At 42.0% G+C, this 22,594-nt stretch overlaps 2 protein-coding genes across 5 annotated transcripts in view; both read right to left on the bottom strand.

The window, feature by feature from the left end:
* Positions 1-21,385, bottom strand: part of LOC134844317 (large ribosomal subunit protein eL32-like) — a 386,626-nt gene extending 365,241 nt beyond the window's left edge. Inside the window, exon 1 of the mRNA XM_063860953.1 lies at positions 21,368-21,385. The gene's annotated coding sequence lies outside the window, so the exon portion shown is untranslated. The remainder of the gene's footprint in view (positions 1-21,367) is intronic.
* LOC134844256 (DNA polymerase delta catalytic subunit-like) overlaps positions 1-21,389 on the bottom strand; it is a 471,945-nt gene extending 450,556 nt beyond the window's left edge. For 3 of the 4 annotated variants that reach the window (XM_063860850.1, XM_063860859.1, XM_063860867.1), the window contains exon 1: positions 21,369-21,389. The gene's annotated coding sequence lies outside the window, so the exon portion shown is untranslated. The remainder of the gene's footprint in view (positions 1-21,368) is intronic. The other variant, XM_063860876.1, reaches the window with a different exon arrangement.
* Between the last annotated feature and the right edge of the window lie 1,205 nt (positions 21,390-22,594).

The raw sequence follows: 22,594 nt of genomic DNA, 5'->3' as shown, positions 1-22,594 counted from the left end.
TTCTTATGTAAGTATACTTGTGTATTAGTATCAGAGAAGATTACGTGTATCAGTGCATACAGCTCCCGTGGATGCAGTCGTCCTCTGTTCGGATCGTATACTGGAAGCAAGAGTTCCTTTACTTCCCTTTCCACGAGAAAGTCTCTCAATCTCTTCAAGGACAAGACTACGTTTTCTGGGTCTACGTGCCGCTTCTCCGTCGCCCTCGTCACCAAGAAGCGGTATTTGTGACGCCGCCGGAGGTAAAGCTGCTACGCCTCCTATTCCTGGTCTTTGCTTCCAAAGGAATTCTATGTTTTTATATTCTCTCTTAAAACCCGCTGCTAACGCCGTTTTAAAACTCATGTCTACTGTGATCGCTATCGCACATGTTCTGTTTGTGAGTATAAAATCGCTATGTGTCAAAATTATGCTGTTGAGTATTCATTTGGTAAGCTAAAATGTTACTCAACTACTCCTCATATGTCCGGTTTCTTAGGGTCCTCGCCTGTTTCTGCTTCTAGATCACATGTCTCTCTTGCTATTCTTAATTTTTTTACTAATAATGTTTCAATGTGGGTAAGTCGTACCCCCACTCCCCGGAAAAAAAATTCATCGACGTCCCCGTTGATCGCATACCGGATATTCAATCGAGGTTGGAAGTAGGAGTGAGTAATTGCCCTTCCTGGGCAGCCCATTTAAAGATCATCCCTTTCGGTTTTTATGTATTTCATGCTTTCACGATCTACCTCTTGAATCGTGACACTGGTCTCCATTGGGTCCGATGTCATTTCAATTAGCCAATCCAAGACACGCAAATTCGTCAAGTCTTGTTCATAGGATTGCTGTTGCTCGTCGTCGAATTCTACCTCGGATTTGGACCGGTCATCTACCCACTCCTGGTCGTGATCGTCGACTATGTCGATTTCCTGTGACACAGTTATTTCTTCTAGACCCACTACTTCTTCCACTATCTTCTTCAGATCGATCTTGTCCAGTACGAACTCATCCCCGTAAGGACTATATTTCTTCGTGAGTCTTGTTCTGTCACTCTGTCGTGTCTGTATCTTAAACGGAAGATCTGGTTCCAAATTCTTGGGGACCTCCATTTGTTCGGGGTCTCGGCAGTCCTCCTCTGCGTAGGGTAAGGTTTCTTCATCTGCTTCAATCACCTCGTTGGGATCCGGGTCCTGTGGTGGACTTGATCCTTCTACGACTTCATTTCCATCGTTCTTTCCCCTTGTGCCTTTCTCATTGACCTCACAGGCAGGGTCCATCATCAGATAATCCCCTCTTCCATGTCTGCATCTATCAGTCTTCTGTCGATGGGTTGTGTCGCTTAATGTTCTCGTAGTGAGCGGCTCGGTATGTACTCAGTCTGTAAAAACGTCCCTCCTGGTGCACTTCCGTAATCATGAAGGGTCCCTTCCACTTTTTAGGAGCTTTTTCGTTCCTTTCGGTGGTATAACGTCTTGAAATACCCATACATAGTCTCCTACCGTGATAGCTTTTGCACCAGCTGCTTTTTTCGAATATTTTCCTCTGCCTTGCCTGTGCCTGCTCAGTGTTCCGTCTACACAAGTCGTTTAGTTTTTGTTGACGTCTAATCACATCCCTTACGTAGACTTGTGGTGATGTTTTCTTCCCTTCATACTCTCGATAAAAGAAAAACAAGGGCAAAGACTTCTCGTGTCCAGTTAACATCAGTGTGGACTAACTCCGGTGGTGGAGTGTTGCGTGCTGTTGTAAGCTCCCATCACCTGTGGAAGATATCTGTCCCAATCGGTCAAGTACCTGGAACAATATACCCTCAGCATCGACACTAGCGTTCGATTTTGCCTTTCCACTAAGCCATTCTTCTGGAGATGGTATGTGAGCTTGAGCCAACTGTGAACGCCTCATGAGCTCCTTCGTAAGTTCTCCCACGAAAGCTGTTCCGTTATCCGATTGAAACGTCATCGGACAACCATGTCTCGCTATCCACGTATTGATTAGGTGATCGCACGTCTCTTCTGCGGAAGCAGTTATGCAGGGCACGGCCTCTGCATACTTCGTGAAGTGATCTATCTATAAGTGATTGTAACCACTGTCTGTCATACGTATCTTTTGGTGATCAATCTGCACCACCTCGTTGAATTCAGATGACTCGATCGACTGCAAGGGAAATCGCAATTTCCTTGGATCCTTGACCTGTTGGCATGACAGACATGGTGTTACCCACTTCTCGCTTGCCTTTTCCATTCCAGGCCACTCAAAGCGTTTAAGGATCCTCTGGTATACTTTGTCGATTCACTGATGGCCCATCTGATCATGTGACCTGAATAAAAGTTCTGTCTGATAGAGTTGCGGCAACACTATCGCGTTATATTTGTACAGGACTTTATCTTCTTCTTTTCTCCTACAAGCCACAATTCCATCCTTTTCAGATATAACCTTCCCTCTTTCTGCATAAAGTATTATCCCAGAATGCGGTAACTATCTTCCTCCAGGTCACATTTGTCCGGAGCTCCATTTTCGATCCACCTTTTCAAGTTGCTCGTCATGCGGTCATTTTTCTGAGCTCTTAGTAGGTCCGAGAGTCTGTATCTCGCCTTCAAGTACGTCTTCGTGACCCTCATCTGACTATTCATTTCATCTGGCCGATGCGTGTCATCTTCCATCTTAACGCACCAAATCTTCGTCAACGGTCGTGTTTCTTGTTCGAACGGTTGAAGATCAGTCCTGACTACCTCTTTTGTGGCAACAAACGTATCAAACGTTTCGATACCGCTATTGTTTCCAGACCATCTGCTGCGTTGTCAAAGACTCTTTCACCTGGTATGAGGTAGCGATCACTGTCAGGGTCTTGATATACCTCCCTGTCCAGATTCCTTGCTCGAGTCTCCACTAGTAGTGAGGAGTGGATCGCTAGCTCTGACAGTTCCGATCCTGAGCTCGAGTTCCTGTCTGAGTAGGTGTCGATTCCTGAATTCCGGGAATTATCATCAATTGAAGAATCTGCGATGAAGCACGTTTCCTCCTCCGGATCAGTTCTGTGCGTCCTGTTCATCCATGTGAACTCCCCGGACAAAATTTTATCCTCCAGGTCCTGTTCTTTATCAGGGATTTTTTCTTCTACAGCAGACTCCCCGGACAAACTTTCTTGTCCCGGGAGTTAATCCTGAACTCGCCTGCTCTCCTCACCGTTCGTCTCCCCGGACAAATTTCATTGACCTAGGTTCTGTTCAACCTCCTCATATTCCTTATCCTGGTCTTCAAAGGTAACGTTTTTTTTTCGTCTCGTTCCTTTGTTCTTTCCGTTTGTATGATGAATTTGTCAAGAGGTTTTGGGGTGTCGAGGACACTAGTTGCTGAACTATAGTCCTACAACCTCTTTCATTTTCTTTGTGTTGTCGTCTCGACGGCATGATCTTCACCTTCTCGCTGACTGTCAGTGATGCCATGGCTGCTGCCCACTCGGAGTCATCACTGGTTACTTCTCTCTCCAACAAACCACCCAGCATCCGCAACAATTGTAGCGTGACCTGCACCGTTTTAAGCAATAATGAGAGGCTGTTTATGTTGATGCGAGAGAGTTCCTGCTGGATCAAGTTTGAGCGCAGCAACAGATCCAAGGGCACCGGGTCCTTCTTAGATAGAATCTTTATCTCGGCTGCCTTCTCTACCGGTAACTCAGGATGTCCTGGAATCGGATGTCCAGACTTGTCTAACCATCTCGTCAAGGTAAGCGCTTCATAAGTTTCATTGTCGAGAAACGAGAACCCTTCCTTGATTTCTGCCTGATTGGCTTGCTTCTGTTCCAATCTTTCATAGAAATCGGTCTTCCTGCTGAGGCTGTCAGCATTCTGTTGTTTATCACGCATCCTGTGCTCGATTATCATGTGGTAGCCATCTAATCTTACCATCCATCTGCCAATATAACTCTGATCCATCGAGTATATCTTCAACCAGGATAGCGCCCTGTTGTCCACGCGTAGCTTAAAGGTGGCGCTCCCCAAGCATGCGCGGTACTTTTCCACGAATGTGACTACTGCAAACATTTCTGCTTTCGGTGCACCGTATTTCATCTCATTGTCACTTAACACCTTGCTGTCATATGCAATCGGACGGAGAACTGTTCTTCCATTGCATTCCTGCTCCTGATGCAGTATTCCTGAGATGGCTACTACTGATGCGTCTGTGTCAAGAACATACATGCCCTTCTCTGTAGGCATGCCTAGCACTGGCGCTTCGCACAGTTCCCGTTTTATGTTCTCGAATGCAGCTTGTGTTTCTTCGTTCCATTCGAACTTCTTTCTTTTGTTGCGCATCAGCTTCTGCATGGGATATATCTTGTCTGCATATCCTTTTATGATTTCACGGTAATAATTGGCAAACCCTAGGAAGCTCCTGAGTTGTGTATCCGTTCTGGGAGCCCTCCATGTCAACACAGCCTCTACTGCTTCCGGGTCTGGCCTCACGCCATGCCTGTCCACCATTCTTCCTAGATACATCATTGAATCCCTGAGGATCTCACATTTCGATGGTTTGCATTTCAAGCCTGCTCTCATCATGCAGCCAAAGTGGCCGTCTTTTAAAAGTGGCCGTTGCGTTGAACAAGCCGAGGGGGCATCCTCATCCACTGGTACAACCCCAATTCACATGCGAATTTCTCTGTCCTTCTTCCGCAGAGGGACCTGCTAGAAGGCAGTATCAAAGTTCAGTGTGGTGAAGAACTTGGCGTCACCAAGTTTCGAGAGGCTCTCGTCTATTCGCGGTATCGGGTACGCATATTTTATTGTCACCGCGTTCAAGTAGCGAAAGTTGCAACAGAACCTAAGTTGCCCCTTTCTTTTTTCCAGACTACCCCGCAAGCCCACGGCGATTTCGAGGGTTCTATCATGTCGTATTCGAGCAACATTTCTATTTCCGCCCGGCACGCTTCCGATTTATGTGGTGTCATTCGTCTTGCGCCTTCCCTATGGGGAATGGCGCCTTCCTCTAGTTCGATTTCGTGTTCGACGAAGTTGCAACAACCGATATCCGCCTTATGTTTTGAAAATACATCCGCGTTCCGATTTAAAACCGCCAGTAATGATTCAAAATCCCCCTCGCCTATTTTCCCTTTTAAGTGTTCTATTTCTGGCAAAACCTGTTTGTCAGATTCTGGTTCATATGACGAGGGGCGTTCCGGAAAATTCGAGAAGCTCGACAAGCCGTCGTCTGTTTCGGATTTCATTGAAAACAGTTTATGAATAGGTTTGAATTCATTAATTCTTTTTAAAATTGTATATTTGTTGGCATGATAAGGGCAGTCTTTCACACTATATCTCTTCAAGTTTTGTGTCTCTTCATAGTCGGTCGTCATCGGCAAAGCGTAACCAAGTCTCTTTCCACGCTGGCTTGAAACCGTGGTGTCCAGTGTGTTCTATAACACACTGCCACACAGTCCGTTTCGAGTTACCGAGAAGTTCCGGCCTAAAATCACTGAGCATTGACTATTTGGGTTCGGTACCAAACAAACCTGTTTACTATCACTTAACGAATTCAAATTTCTCATTCTGAAAATTGCTACTACATCTTGTCCCGGCTGTAGTTTTACCTTTCTATCTAAAAAGATTGGTACCTTGTTTTCATCTGTTATTATTCTATTAATTGGTTTCTTAACAAACTTCCGGTCGGGGTTTCTAATCCTCATTAGACCGTTGTTCAAGTCAATCATCACATCGAAGTCGTCCAGATTTTCAACCACCAAGAAGCTCATCCAAAGATCGCGTCCTCCCATGTGAAGGACCGTTATTGGTGTCCTTCCGGCCACATAGATTGCTCCGCGGTTGGCGGCTGCCAACCTTAGGTTCATTGGAGTTAGATCTTCCCTCGTGAAGCCCATTCTTTCCCAAGTTTTTATCGGCATCACGCCTACTACCGCTCCTGTGTCCAGGAGCCCTGTGACTCCGATTTTCTTACCGTTGGTGTCGAGCAGATGTGCAGTCAAATCTGCTTCGTATCCAATGTGAACCGCGTCCTGCTCCATCATGGCGTCATGGCCAATTCTGCGGACCTTAAGTTCTTCTTGTCTCAAATATATCTGCCCCATTTGGTCGCTATCTGTTGTGACGTAGGTCCTAGTGTAGATACTTACCCCGTCAACGTTCAACATCACTTGATAAGGTCCATAGACTTCCACGTAACGCCCGAGTTTCTTCGATCGAGGGCCACCCGTCGTCAACAACGCTCGTACAGCCCTCGACTCAGTGCGTGGCTCTACCTGTCTCAGATAAACAGCATATGTGTCTAATTGCATCATAGTGAACTCTGAAGGTTAACTTAGATTTCTGATCACCTGATGCCCCGCAACTAAAATTATTGAATGTATTCTGCTTCCCTGTGGCACCATCCCGAACGTTTGCCCAGACATCACATTTAGTTTCACGCTCAAACTACTTGGTGCTTTCGTTTCTTCGAATTCTGATGCCTCGAAGGCGTTCAGCCTTTTTCTGAATTTTCTCATCTCTAGTTCGAGCTTCACCTTTTGTTCGATCTCTTTCGTCACCAATTCCTGCTGGACTCTTCTTAGAGCATCCCTCGCGGCTGCCCTATAGTCGATTTTGAAGTCATCCACTGCAGTCATCGTTTCGGGTTCACGTATCTCTTCCGTTACCGACTGCATCTTCTTCGTTGCCAGCTCTTGCGGTTTTTCTTTTCTGCGTGCCTCCGCTTCACTCAACAGGCGAGCTTTGCTGGCTTTCACACCCGATAAAGCTTCCTCATGCCTTGGATGCTTTATGTCTGCTACAGCATCCCAGAATTGTGGGCAATCCGATTTAAAATGACCTGCCAAGTTACAAAATAAACACCTCGGGCCGAACTTCGCAATAACTCCTCTCATGAAATCTTCATGATCAACCTCTGACGCATCCTCATCCTCGAGGCTAAAGCCTATTGCTTTCAAGCTCTGTTTGTAAGTTGGGCATGCTGACACATGATGGTCCGTCGAACTGCAATTTGCACAAGAGCGTCTCTTCTCCATATCGTCTCTTGGTTTGTACCAGTTGTTTCCTTGGTTTGCTGGTCCGTTGTTAAAATTGCCATAATTGTTCTTGTAATATCCAGATCTTGATGGAGGCTTCAGCAAAAGATATTCTTTAGACTTGAATCACAATTACTCTGGTGTTGGTGCATTGGTTGAGAGTGGTGTATAAATTGTCGCTAACACTGTTCGAAGCTCATCATTCTTCACACCATCGATGAATTTTGAGGCTACTGACAGGTTCATCCTTCTGTTCGACTCATCTGGTCGGCTACGCCTCCTCAGCATCTCCAAATTGTCTAGAAACTTGTCTATCGTCTCATCTTCACGTTGCCTCCGTTTCTCGAAGCGCATCATTGCTTGGTGTCCTTGTACCCCTGAGCCAAAACGATTTAACAAGATTTCAAAGATTTTCTCAGCAGTATCCCGCTGGCATTGCTTTTTGGCCTTCACACAGTTTAGGGCTGTCCCTTCCAAGTTGCTGGTATGAGCACTGCATTCTTGTCTTTCTGACAAGTCCTCTTCTTCAAAATGCAGTTTCATCACCTCTATCCAGGTATCAATACAACCATCAGATTCGTCTTTATAGCATCTTGGTTTCTTAAAAACCCTTTTGGACTTTTCACTACGTTCATTGTTTCTAGATAACCTCGTAAGAAATGTTTCCAAAGACCTGTTCAGAGGTTCAAGGGCTGTGGCCATTGATGTAGCGTCTCTTGAATGCCCCGCCTGAGTATCATTGCCCCCTGATAAGGGCTCTGGATTTTCCCTCCTGTCCGAATCGCTAGGGTTGTTTCTTCCTTGACTCGCATGACTCCTGTTCCTGGAATCACATCTCCCAGTCGCATATGTATCCTGCGTCGGTCGTTCTTTTGAGGTCTGTCTGTTGCCAGTTGAGCTTCTTCTGATGTTTGGGCCCCGTGTTCTATTGTCCCCTGTGGCATAGCCTGATGAACTGCCCCTTCGTCTAGTGGATCCATATGTCTTTCTCCTATTCTGTTCTTAATTGAAGTTCACCTTCGCCTCCCTGCTGGGTTCTCCCGAGTTCGATTCCCCATTTTTTAATCCACTCCTGCTGCCTAGTAGCCCGTCCAAGCTATCCATGATGGCCTGAGTTTGCCTCTCCATCATCGCATCTATCTTCGAGTCAAGAGTCCGAAGAGTCTGCGCTTGTTGAATTCTTAACTTCTCCATGTCTTCTCTCAATTGTAGCTCTCTCTGCTCAGCTTCCCTCGTCATTCGCGACAAGTCCTTCGCCAAGTGTTCATCCGTTCTCTCCTTCAAGCGTTTTTCGCTTCTACTAACTTCTTGTCTGTTGCGGTTGATCTCTTTCCGCATATTTTCTCTCTCGACGTGGACTGCCCTTTCTAGTTCACTCATTCTTAAGGACATCTGTTCATTCTGTTCTCCTATGCTGCCCACTATGTTGGTCAAGGCTTCTTCAATTGATGCTCCGTTGTCCACTAATGGCATCACAAGTGGCGGTGTCACCCTGTCGATCCCAGCCAGGTACCTTGGTGCTGGTCGAGATTCGGGCTTTGATTCTCTGCCTCGACGTCTTTTAATCTGGATTTGCAGGTGCGTCACATAGCCCTGTGTTTCTGTTCTTCAAAGTTCGCATTTCCGAGATTTTCATGTTCACAAAGTCTCCTGACTGGCCTGATCCGTTTGTGGTCTTGCTTATTTTCCTCACCACAACAAATTGGTCCATGGTCTCAGCCTCTCTATCGGTGTATTCGTCATTCTCCTGAGTCGAGCTATTGAGGCTGACTTGAGATCTAAAGTCATCTTGCCCGTCATCGTCCTCTTTTTCTTTCCGTTTTTCTGCTTCATCGCCTGTACCCGTTCCCATGGTAAATGGAAAGAAGTTTCCGAAAGTGTTTTCACTCTTTCTGAAAATGATGAGGACGTTTCCGGTTTCTCCGTCACGCCAAGCATCATGGTGTTGTCTGTGGGTGATCTTGTAGTCGCCAAATTTTCAGTAGAGATGTCGGACAGTTTCGACATCTCTTCTCGGTCCAGGGTCCCGGTGGAAGTGGCAAAATCTTGGTCTTGTTCTACCGGAGTAGATTCACTCGCCAATCTTCTGTTTCCTCTCCTTTCCGGTCCATGTCCCTCCTGGTACTCATCCATGGCAGGGTCCGGATGGACCTCTACCTCTAACCTTGCCTTCTGTCCTTCTGAGGACTTTTGACTCCCGGTTTCAACCATTCGGCCTGAAACTTTCTTCCCTTTGTCGGTCCGGGTTCGTGTAATCCTTTCCACAAAAAGGTCGTTCATTGCTTTTCTCTGTTTCTCTGGTATGAATTTCCTGGAGCTATCACTTAGTTTAGGTATCCTTGACTTGTATAGACTCATTTTCAATTTATCACTTCTTACTGCCTATACACTCAATTCGATTGCATGTGTCTTTTTAGTCTGACTACTGATAACAATAACAGAACACAATAAATTCCAAGAGTTTCAATTAAATAGTGACCACGAATCCTTGTATGTTATCACAGTACAGCGTGTATAGAAATTATTCACAATAATCGATTAAGAATTGTACGATATGACAATAGCACAGTATGATGATATCAGTTTATTTAAAAGATAGTGTTCTCACTACCCAATCAAAGACAGATATTATTGATTTAAAACCAAAATGAAGAAAAATAAGAATGTTTTCAATGAAAAACGTATGTGTTCCGTACTTCAGTCAGTCGCAATGTAATAGTCGAACTTGCTTCTAAAGAAAGAGCTTTCTCTGCTTCGTGCTGCACCAAACAAAGAAAAATTGAAGGCAGTAATTTTCTCAAGTGGGCGTCTAATGCACCCACCGAGTCCTATGTTACCTATCTGCCTGCGGATTTCCCGAGATAGACCTTCTAAAATCCTCAGGGCAATCACTTTTCTCAAAAACGATTTGGATTTCAATCCACACAAACCAGTTACAAACTTTTTTTCAATTTAGACTTAGTGTCGCGAATATCCGAGTTTAGAGCTGTTTTGTTTTGGTCAGGTCTTTTATAAAAGGCAAGTTACCAGTGCAGTCACTGGTTCCTAACCTGTCTCTTAATAACCTAATACCTATCACTATTTCCTATTCTTCTGTCTACTTTAGTTTTAACAAAAAATAGTACCCCTCCGGATTGGCAAAAATAAGACCCCTCCGGATTGGCAAGAAGAGTACCTCTCCGGATTGGCAAAAAACAAGACCCCTCCGGATTGGCAAAATGGGGACCCCTCCGGATTGGGAAGATTGGGACCCTTCCGGATTGGCAAAAACAAGACCCCTCCGGATTGGCAAAATTAGGACCCTTCCTGATTGGCAAAAACAAGACCCCTCCGGATTGCCAAAATTGTAACCCTTCCGGATTGACAAAAATAAGACCCTTCCGGATTGGCAAAAACAAGACCCCTCCGGATTGAAAAAAATCGGAACCCTTCCGGATTGGCAAAAACAAGACCCCTCCGGATTGGGAAAATTAGGACGCTTCCGGATCGGCAAAAATAAGACCCTTCCGGATTGGCAAAATTGGGACCCTTCCGGATTGGCAAAAATAAGATCCCTCCTGATTGCCAAAATTGTAACCCATGCGGATTGGCAAAAATAAGACCCTTCCGGATTGGCAAAAACAAGACCCCTCCGGATTGGGAAAATTAGGACCCTTCCGGTTTGGCAAAATTGGGACGCTTCCGGATTGCCAAAATTGTAACCCTTGCGGATTGGCAAAAATAAGACCCTTCCGGATTGGCAAAAACAAGACCCCTCCGGATTGAAAAAAATCGGAACCCTTCCGGATTGGCAAAAACAAGACCCCTCCGGATTGGGAAAATTAGGACCCTTTCGGATTGGCAAAATTGGGACCCTTCCGGATTGGCAAAAATAAGACCCTTCCGGATTGGCAAACACTAAGACCCTTCCGGATTGGCAAAAATAAGACCCCTCTGGATTGGCAAAATTGGGACCCTTCCGGATTGGGACCCCTCCGGATTGTAAAAATAGCTTTTCAGAGACTTTCAAAATTTTCACCCGATACCCTTCCGGATACGTTCTGCGATGATATTATGCTGTTGGAACTAACTAGGAAGGATATATGTTCTTTCCCACGACCCTTCCGGATTGAAGCTAAGCCTCTTATTTGACAATTCAATTTAATGTTTCTATGAGTAAGCTCACCTAATTTTTGATCTAATGGTACCAAGATCGACTGGATCTGTCCAGTAGTTTCAAAATTATTAAACTTTTTCGCAATTCTGTTCTTTTTGATCTAAAATTTTTTGATCCGAGCTCAGAAGGCCTATACTCTTCTAGTTCAATGCAAAAAAACCCGATCTAAAACGTTCCAGCTGAAAAATTTTGCCAAAAACAATGCTATTTGGACCCTTCCGGAAAGCTGAATCCACTAAATCAAACACGTTAAGTTCGATTTCACTGTAACCCGGAAGGTTATCGGCAAACGAGTTTTAAAGCCTGTCAATTCACTAGTGAATTTTGTCCGAACAACTATTTTTACTGTCCTGGTTCTAATTTTCTGGTCTTCTAGTATTTTGTAGCGTTTTGTTTTTTCAAAAATCAAGAAAATTCGGTTTTTGGTACACAATAAGTTCCAACCATCTTCGAACTAAACTTAACCGTTTCTACCTATTATACTAGTACATTTACGATGTAACTCACTAAGTTAGCGCTTTTTTCCGTTTCAAAAAATATTGATATCTCAAAAATCGCGATTTTGACCCTAAAAACCGGTCCGCTCACTGTGTTTTTCACTAAAAAACGATATAGGAGTAATAATATAGGCTGTATAAATAATAATACTAGTAATACTATACCCCGCCATGTTTTTTCAATATCCGAATTACTTGCTTAACTCGGAAATTCGCAGTTCAGTGAAGGGTCACTACAGTGAAGTCACTGTCGAGCCCCCCACAGAGTAATATGTTACTTTTTGTACCAAAAGGGGAACAAAACTTTTAACGATATCCAACAGTAGATTGTTGCTGTCCTTGAGCCCCTTCTTGCGCTCCTTGAACTGCTCGCCGGATCAGTCTTCTTCTCTAATCCCGCGACCCTTCCGGATTGAGCGCAAATTAGCATTAACGTGCTTAAATACTCAAATTACCTTACGGTGAAAGCACCACAAACGGGCCGCAAAATTGATCGTAACGATCCTGACTGATATAAATGCCTGTAAAAACAATATATCTAACAACAACAAACGGGAGGGTCGGATCACACCCCGTCTGGGGTGATGATTTCTATGGATTTTATATTTTTTTCTACTGTTTTTGTTTTTGTTATTTTTTATGTTTTTTGTTTTTCTTAGGTACTATACTACTTTTTGTTTGGTTTCTTGTATATCTTTAAGTGTTTGTGGTCACAACCCCTCTCAGGGAAAGACGGGGCGGCCAATCCCCCCCCCCCCACCCTTCCTGATTCGTTAGTTTTCGGTCTTAACTAGGTTAAAAAGCTATTCACGGGAATCCGGAAGGCTTCTACGTTCCAAAATACCCTTCCGCCCCGGTGGTCAGGGCGTTGTTTTGAGCATCCGCTCGGCGCGGAGTGCTCGTTAACGGTTCTGCTGGTCATGATGTTAAAAAAAATAACATCCAGTAGCGCCATAAAAACATCTATGTAGCATTCGCCCGGAGGTACATATCGACGAAAAATAAAGCCAGGTTCTAAAACGACTGGCTAGCGTCTAAACACAGCTCTACATGCTTTTCACCGTCTCTGCCAAAGCCAGTTCTTTTCGTGGTTTTCCTAACATCGGGTCGACAAAACGTTACTTTTTTCCGTCTTAACACCCTTCTCTTTTCTCGGGTTCTACGTTGTAACGATTGTAGCGGCACAATCATTACAACTCGGAATGGTTCCTGACAAATTCCAATCACAGTTTCACTCTGTTGTAGTTTTCTCGTAGTTATTTTCACTGCAACTAATGTTGTTCTGTTTCGCCGTTTCAGTGTGTGCGAAATATAAAAAGGTTACGTGTCGTTCACGTCCAAATTGAAATTTTAAAATTTAGCATGTCAGTTAAGACCAACCCTTCCCGATTCTTCTAATCGTTCAAATAACGCTGCTTATCCATTAAAACAATAGATCTTCCAGGTTAGATGTCCTTTTTCAGATCGATAAAATTTCGATTGCGAAACTGCATTTTCGTACATTCTGGTCGAATGTCACACTGATTCAACTTTACTTAGTTGTTTTCCGCCATTTAAGGTATAGTTCCGTTAAAATTGTTTCGTTCTTCCCGTTAGGAAGAGTGTATGACATTTTGTCAGGTTGAACTTCATTAAACTGCTTTCAACCCATTGGGAAATTTCATTCAGGTCAATTTGTAGTTTTTCCTCTTGAGTCTCATTAGTAATTGAGCTGAATATTTTGGCGTCATCTGCGTATAGAAGCGTAGGGGATGTAATGCCATCCGTCATCGCGTTGATATATAGCAAAAAAAGTATTGGTCCCAGGACAGATCCTTGTGGGACTCCGCTGAAAACTGGTGCCGTCTCCGAAAAACTTATGTTTACCACTACCCGTTGCCTCCTATCCATTAAGAATGCTGTGATCTAGTTCAAAGTTTTCCCTTTGATCTCATATTTTGATATTGTGTTTAATAGTTTTTTATGGGGAACGCTATCAAAAGCTTTTTGGAAGTCAATGTACATATGTCTACCTCATAACCCTTGTCCAGTTCCGCAGTCCAGTCGTCGAGCGCTTTTAATAACTGGAGAGTCGTTGATCGACCTGGTAAGAAACCATACTGTTTGTCTGATAAGATGTTATTTTGTCTCAAGAAGTCAAACAGGTGTCTTCTTATCACTTTTTCCATTATTTTGCAACAGATTGATATGAGACTAACAGGTCTGTAAATGTTTGATTCACTTTTGTGAATCGCTCTTATATTTGCGCATTTGCAATCATCGGGTATTTCTCCCTTATCCCAGGAGTTTTGCATTAAAGAACACAGTATTTTAGCTAATTCATATCGGCATTCGCTCAAAAATTTTGGGTGAACATTGTCAGCTCCCATCGATTTCTTGGTGTCTAACGCTGCAAATTCATTTAGTAATAACTCTTTCGAGAGATATAGATCATCTGATTTTTGCTGATCTTGGAGATTCATTAAATTCTAGCTGCCAGGTGTTTCTATGGTGAAAACTGAATTGAAGAAATCAGAAAGGGCAGTCGCTTTCTCCTTGTCGGTCTTTACCCAATTATTATGGCTAATTTTGAGTGCAGGTATCGTCTCATGTGATTTTATTTTTTGTTTTTATAGTTCCAAAACTTTTTAGGTGGCTATTTTATGCTCTTTGATATATCTTCTTCATGTATTCGAACACAGTTCCGCGACAGTTTCCTGACTTTGTTTTGAACCTTCAAGTATTTTTCATAATTTTTTTGTGTCTTATCTCCCCTGAAATCTCTCCAAATTTTTTTTGTTTTTCACGAAATGCATCTCTCACTTTAATTTTAATTTGGGGATGAACTTTAATTTTAGGGATGAACTTCTTAACAACACAATCAAGAGTGCTTTTAAATTTTTCCTAGTTTTGCAATTCTTCATACATTATGTTGGTGTTTAACTCTGAGCGGAGTTCCACGTAGCTCCCTTTGTTTTAATTCAGTCTCTCTTTACATCGCTTTGTTGTCCACAGATCAAATTTTGGCTGAATCAGTGTGTGATCACCCTTACCCAGCGGGGAGATGTACTCTATGCTAATTGTTACCAGGGTTTTGTCGGCTAGCATGAGATCTAGTAAAGATGGTTGGTTGTTTTTGATCAAACGCGTTGGTCTAACAATGTGTTGATTGAGATAAGAATCTTTTACCGCTTCAATGAATTGATGTTCCTTGCTGTTCTCGTCATGACTCGTGCTGATATATTGCCAATCTATATCTCTGTAATTCATGTCTCCTAGTACAATGTATCTAGAACGGTTGGATCCAATGCTTCTTAAGAAGTTGTTAAGGTCGTAGTTGTTTTTGGGGGTTGATGATGGGCTCCGATAAGTTGAAGCTATCACAACTTCTCCCTTTGTTAGCAGTAGATTGTATACTTGCAGTTCCTCAAAACCAGAGTCATCTTTTATTTCCTTGTAATCGATGTCCTTTCGTAAACAAAACGTTGGGTTTCGCTTCAGTTAGGGCAATGATGTGTGGTAACATATTTGCTTGTTGAAAGAGAACTTGTAGTTCACTGAATTTATCAGGAGTTAATGTGTCCACATTCCCGAACCAGAACTCAAAATGTTCTCTGTTTCCTGCGTTGTTCTTTGCAATACTTCTATCTATCTTTTTTTCTAATCTGATGATCTTGTTCCCTCTGACAATGTGGATGAAGTTCCCGGGTTCCTCTGCTGTTAAGTTTTTTGCCCGTTGCACTAGAAAACGGACCTTTTCTGTCTCTTTCATGCTCCTATCAGGAGTAACTCTTAGTTGTCTGATTTTGTCTTCAGCAAACTTCAGTTTTGTCAAGTTTTTCATCATGAGTTCTGCTTTCACTGGTGAGTCTAGTGTGATTCTCAGTGGGCGGGGCCTTGCTCTTGTCTCTTGATCAGGGGTTTTGCCTAGTCGGGTACAGTTTTTAACTTTAGTTGGTTCAATTTCTATGCTAGAGCATAGTTGCTGTAATATTAGCATGTCTTCATTATAAAGTTCTTTTGAGTCCCTTGACTAGCTTTCAGAGGCTTTGTGTATAATAAGATTCTTCTTTCTTCTTAAGTCGTCTTCTTCTTCCCGTTTTTGTTCTGCTCCAGCTTCCAGAATTATGTCTTTCAGGGGTGTGGTGATCTGAAGCTCTACTTTCCAGGCATAATCTTTCACTGTGCTTGATCCCAAAGTTGGCTGTGATTTGGCTTTCGTTCCCTCCATTAGACTCTTCGCGGAATCAACAGTCTTATCCAGGTCGTTCCTCATTTTAGTTATCTCCGGATTCGTTTTTGGAGTGGTTGCACCCTTAATTAGGCTTTTTACTTCAGCTGTACATGTGTCACAACACCATATGCCCTTACTTTTAGACATGAATTTGTAAACTGCCGAAAGCATTTTTAAGCATTTTGCACATAAATGTTTGGCGCAGTTATCGCATTCCATTACTTGATCCATTGGATCTCCGAATTCTTTTTCAACAATCAACACAAATCCAGGCATCATCAGCCTGTGATTTGCTTACAATTCTCCTGGTACGGTTACTAATTTTTACAGACTTCACCTAGGCCACTCCGAAACAACTAAGTCCCAGGTAGTTTCCAGAGTAAAATCTATAAAAAAGATAATCTAACCTTACTTTTTCTGGTTTTTCTTCTAATTCTTCTTCTTGTTCTTCTTTTGAGGCCTGCTTCTCTTGGTCTTTCTTTCGCTTTTATTCTTTGATTTTCTTTTTTTGATCAGTGGACAATATTTCTTGACGAGTGATTCAAGGGTTGTGAGCCGCTGAAGAATCGTTTCCTAAAACCTTATTTCCAATCTCGTTGAGGGATGTATTTTCCTGAGGTTTGATTGGTACTACCAATTCTTCTGTTTGCGACTTAAAAATAATTTCTTTCCAGCTGGTATTACTAGAGAATTCAATGTTCCTAATTCTGCAAAATTGTGTTTCGCGTTTTCTCTTTGGCAATAAATAATCGCCTTAATTCGTCAGGTATGTTTTCTGAGCTTGTTGATCAGATTCGGGACTTTTTCTACTTTCTGATCGTTCACTCTAATGTTGTTAATTTTGTTGTTTAACACGTCGTGCCAAAGGATGATGTCTCTTGCTTTACGTAGTTTTCTCATTTCCATGAGAAATTCAAGGTTCAAAACTTTGTGGATAGAGTTGGGGTTGAGACTCAATCCTTTCGCTGCAAAGCTGATGCGGGATAACACTCTCTTCAAATCTTTTGAGGCTACTTCGGTTGCGGCTTTCGGGGAGCTGGCTCCAATTATAAACACCATTAACAATCAACACTCTTCACCCACGAAGCTAGAGGCGTGGAACTTGTTAATGATGTTTTTCGATTGATTTCGGTCCTCTGGCTCAATTTATCTGAAATTACGCGGTATGTGAAATTGAAATGGACAAATCTATTTAATACGTTTATCACAACAATTAGGTATCATAGTAACGGAGGTTACAGTCAAGAGTCCCTTCATACAGTCAAGAGATAAGAAAATGATAATATAAAGGAGATGATTAGTGTTGATTTGTTTAAAATTAAACTCGATACGGGTTACTATAGTCGATTAAAATTGTCTTGCAGGACATGGCAAATGCATTTTACTGGGATGACATTTAGATATTTTTTTGGGGAAGTTCACTACCTTTACCTCACAGCAAAAACCACGCATCAAAGACTTTAAGATAGTGGTGGTTTAGGACAAGTGAAGAATCGGGTTTCCGTTCTCACTGCTCTATCGGAAATGAGAAGTTTTTTTTTATTTAGGAGAAGAATTAAGAAGAATTATGAGATGAATTATTTATTTAGGATACATATCTTAAATATAACTAATAAGGCCAAAAGTATGATAGTAAGCGAGGTTACAGTCCGGAGTCCCACATCACATTTTCTAGACAAAAATCTCGGAATTTTCTAGATATGGAAGTCATAATGTTGAAAAAGAGATGATGAGAGTTGATGTGGTTAAAACTAAACTCGATACGAGGTAACGTTACTGAGATAAGAACAGGTAACTCAACACGAGAAAAAAAACAGTAAATTATGTATTATAAATAACATTCCACGAAACATGTTTTGTCATTTGTTGTTCCGAGTAATACGCACACAGAGTTCACGATCCCTATTGCCAGGGACTCTGTTTTAAACAGCTGCCTGCCCTGAGTTCTTCCGTGCCTATGCTTAGATTCTTACAAAGCTTGCTCAACAAAAAATTCCGCGCAGGGGCCAACCGCTCCCTGAATCTCAAAATCTAATGGTTGAAAAAGATATCTATCACAATATTTAGGCTTCGTACTTAGCGGCAGCCGTACCAGGGTTTAAAACCACCCCCTCACTAATACTACTGAGGGTTAGGGAGTCTACTATCATTACCTACCGCAACATCTGCTCAACAACAGCCCATGAAACGAGCATCAGACCGTCTGGTCGGTTCTAATGGGTCCTGTAGAGTTGTCGCTGCTCAATAAAGAATGAATATGAGTAGAAGACCTGTGCCATTCCACCAGAATTCCGCCAGAAAAAGGTTCGTCGAAACAAATTTTCACTAAAAGTAGTTCAACTGTACGAAAGAGAAGTTTCGATGATTAACGGTCTAATTTGACGAAATGAGCGGATTGGGAAGGATCATTCTGTGTTAACATGCTCATTTCTCAAAGATTCGCTCGAAAGGAAAACACGTAGCTTTTTATATTTTCGCAAAACTGAAAAATAACGAAAATCAGAACCGTCATTGTCGCTGGCAAGAACATGAACCACGACGAGCGAGACAAAAAACTACGTTAGTGGAGACAGTTACAATTTGAAAGCTATCGACCGAAACGCGCAAATTAACTTAGTTATATGCAAGATAGTGGGCTCATGGCTGGGTCTCAATATCCCCAGACCACGAGGTCAATCCTAAAAACAGGGCTACTTTTCTATCATAAAAGCATTGTTTTTTTTCAGCTGAAGAAATCATCATATCTATCAGAGATAGATCAACCCTTTCCGTCGAATGATAGTTTCTCTTACTCTGAAAATGAATTTAATGTTAGTTTACTTCAATTCGAGAAATTCCGAAAAATTTAAAATTGAAAAAATTGTGACATTCGATCCGAGTGAGCAAAAGTGTAAAGCAGCAAACGAAGTTTACTCGAGCAGTTCGACGAGAAAATTAACGGTTTAGTGGGACTACTGTTTTTAATCGTCTAATTGGATGAATCCGGAAGCATTATTTTGAATCGAAGTAATTACTTTCAAAATTTTGGTAAGGGCGTGCATGAAACGTGACTATTTTTTCGCAAAACTGAAAAAGAGAGCGAAAATCAGAACCGTCATTTTAGATAAAAGAAACAAGACCACGACGAGCGAGATAAAAACAACGTTAGCAGAGACAGTTATCGAGAAAACGAGAAAACGCTTTCCGAGTTTTAACAATTGTGCTGCTACAATCATTACCGGAAGAATCGAACGAATCGGGAAGGCTGAATATGAAGACAGCAACCCCTCCTGGTCGTGAAGAAGGCGTCTCTTAGAGGATATCGAAGAAACCGGAAGGCTCTGAGTCACACTCCTGAACTGTCGTTTTAACAAATTTTAGTTTCCGGAGATGTCCTGAATGCAGCTAACTTTGAGTGCAGGTATCGTCTCATGTGATTTTATTTTTTGTTTACATAGTTCCAAAATTTTTAGGTTGCTGTTTTATGCTCTTTGATTTATCTTCTTCATGTATTCGAATAAAGTTCCGCGACAATTTCCTGACTTTGTTTCGATCCTTCAAGTTTTTTCTTGTGTCTTATCTCTCAAATTTTCTTGTGTCTTATCTCTCCTGACATCTCTCCAAATTTTTTGTTTTTCACGAAATGCATGTCTCACTTCGGGTCTCATCGGCATTTTGTTTTGCTTTTTACGAATTTTAATTTAAGGGATGAACTTTTTAGCAGCACAATCAAGAGTGCTTTCAAATTTTTCCCAGTTTTGCTCTAGTAGTTGCGATTCTTCACACATTATGTTGGTGTTTAACTCTGATCGGAGTTCCACGTAGCTCCCTTTGTTGTAATTCAGTCTCTCTTTACATCGCTTAGCTGTCCACAGATCAAATTTTGCTTGGATCAGTGTGTGATCACCCTTACCCAGCGGGGAGATGTATTCTATGCTAGTTGGTACCAGTGTTTTGTCGGCTAGCATGAGATATAGTAAAAAGAGTTCGTTGTTTTTGGTCACACGCGTTGGTCTATCAATGTGTTGATTGAGATAAGAATATTTTACCGCTTCAATGAATTGATGTTCCTTGCTGTTCTCGTCATATTTCGTGCTGATATATTGCCAATCAATATCTCTGTAATTCATGTCTCCTAGTACAAGGTATCAAAAACGGTTGGATCCAATGCTTCTTAAGAAGTTTTTAAGGTTGTAGTTGTTTTCGGGGTTTGATGATGGGCTCCGATAGGTTGAAGCTATCACAACTTCTCCCTTTGTTAGCAGTAGATTGAATAGTTGCAGTTCCTCAAAACCAGAGTCATCTTTTTTTTCCTTGTAATCGATGTCCTTTCGAAAATAAAACTTTGGGTTTCGCTTCAGTTAGGGCAATGATGTGTGGTAACATATTTGCTTGTTGTAAGAGAACTTGTAGTTCAAGAATTTATCAGGAGTTAATGTGTCTACATTCCCGAACGAGAACTCAAAATGCTCTCTGTTTCCTGCGTTGTTGTTTGCAATACTTCTATCTCTCTTTTTTTCTACTCTGATGATCTTGTTCCCTCTGACAATGTGGGTGAAGTTCCCGGGTTCCTCTGCTGTTAAAGTTTTTGCCCGTTGCACTAGAAAACGGACATTTTCTCTCTCTTTCATGCTCCTATCAGGAGTGACTCTTAGTTGTCTGATTTTGTCTTCGGCAAACTCCAGTTTTGTCAAATTTTTCATCATGAGTTCTGCTTCCACTGGTGAGTCAGTGGGCGGGGCCTTGCTCTTGTCTCTTGATCAGGGGTTTTGCCTAGTCAGGTACTTTTTTTAACTTTAGTTGGTTCAATTTCTATGCTAGAGCATTGTTGCTGGATTTTTGGCATGTCTTCATTATAAAGTTCTTTTGAGTCCCTTGACTGGTTTTCAGGGGCTTTGTGTATCATAAGATTCTTCTTTCTTCTTAAGTCTTCTTCTTCCCATTTTTGTTCTGCTCCAGCTTCCAGATTTATGTCTTTCAGGGGTTTGGTGACCTGATGCTCTACTTTCCAGGCATTATCTTTCACTGTGCTTGGTCCCAAAGTTGGCTGTGCTTTCGCTTTCGTTCCCTCCATTAGACTCTTCACGGAATCAACAGACTAATCCAGGTCGTTCCTCATTTTAGTTATCTCCGGATTCGTTTTTGGAGCGGTTGCACCCTTAATTAGGCTTTTTACATCGGGTGTACATGTGTCACAACACCATATGCCCTTACTTTTAGACATGAATTTGTAAACTGCCGAAAGCATTTTTAAGCATTTTGCACATAAATGTTTGGCGCAGTTATCGCATTCCATTACTTGATCCATTGGATCTCCGAATTCTATTTTAACAATCACACAAATCCAGGCATCATCAGCCTGTGACTTGCTTAAAATTCTCCAATTTTTACAGACTTCACCTAGGCCGCTCCGAAACAACTAAGTTCCAGGTCGAGAGGCGTGGGACTTGTTAATAATGTTTTCCGATTGATTCGGTCCTCTGGCTCAATTTATCTGAAATTACGCGGTATGTGAAATTGAAAAGGACAAATCTATTTAATAAGTTTATCACAACAATTGGTTATCATAGTAACGGAGGTTACAGTCAAGAGTCCCTTCATTACATATTCTAGTCAAAATCCTGGAACTTTTCTAGATATGTGAATGATAATATAAGGATATGATTAGTTTTGATGTGTTTAAAATTAAACTCGATACTGGTTACTATAGTCGATTAGAATTGTCTGGCAGGACATAGCAAAAGCATATTACTGGGGTGACATTTGGATATTATTTTGGGGAAGTTCACTACCTTTACCTCACAGCAAAAACCACGCATCAAAGACTTTAAGATAGTGGTGGTATAGGACAAGTGAAGAGTCGGGTTTTCGTTCTCACTGCTGTATCGGAAATGAGAAAAAAAATTTTATTTAGGAGAAGAATTAAGAAGAAATATGAGATGAATTATTTATTTAGGATACATATCTTAAATAGAACTAATAAGGCCAAAAGTATCATAGTAACCGAGGTTACAGTCAGAAGTCCCTTCATCACATTTTCCAGACTAAAATCTCGGAATTTTCTAGATATGGAAGTCATAATGTTGAAAAAGAGATGATGAGAGTTGATGTGGTTAAAACTGATATTAATTAGCGCAAATTAGCCTAAATACTTAAATAACCCTACAGAACAAGCACCACAAACGGGCCACAAAAATGGTCGTAACAATCCTGACTGTTATAAATGCCTGTAACAACAATATATCTAACAACAACAAACGGGAGGGTCGGATCACACCCCGTCGGAGGGGATGATTTCTACGGTTATTATGATTTTTTTTTTTCGTTTTTTTTAATGTTTTTTGCTTTTCTTAGGTACTATACTACTGTTTGTTTGGTTTCTTGTATATCTTTTAGTGTTTTTGGTCACAAACCCTCTCAGGGAAAGACGGGACGGCCAATCCCCCCCCCCCACCCTTCCTGATTCGTTAGTTTTCGGTCTTAACTAGGTTAACAAGATTCGTTAGTTTTCGGTCTTAACTAGGTTAAAAAGCTATTCACGGGAATCCGGAAGGCTTCTGCGTTCATTCCAAAATACCCTTCCGCCCCGGTGGTCAGGGCGTTGTTTTGAGCATCCGCTCGGCGCGGAGTGCTCGTTAACGGTTCTGCTGGTCATGATGTTAAAAAAAACACCCGGGAGCGCTATGAAAATATCTATGTAACATTCGCCCGGAGGTACATATCGACGGTAAATAGAGCCAGGTTCTAAAACGACTGGCTAG

This window comes from Symsagittifera roscoffensis, chromosome 1 (genome assembly GCF_963678635.1).
Source record: "Symsagittifera roscoffensis chromosome 1, txSymRosc1.1, whole genome shotgun sequence".
In the NCBI taxonomy this organism is placed as follows: domain Eukaryota; kingdom Metazoa; phylum Xenacoelomorpha; order Acoela; family Convolutidae; genus Symsagittifera; species Symsagittifera roscoffensis.
Note: the sequence above shows the minus strand (reverse complement) of the source record. Positions and strands in the feature narration are given on the sequence as shown.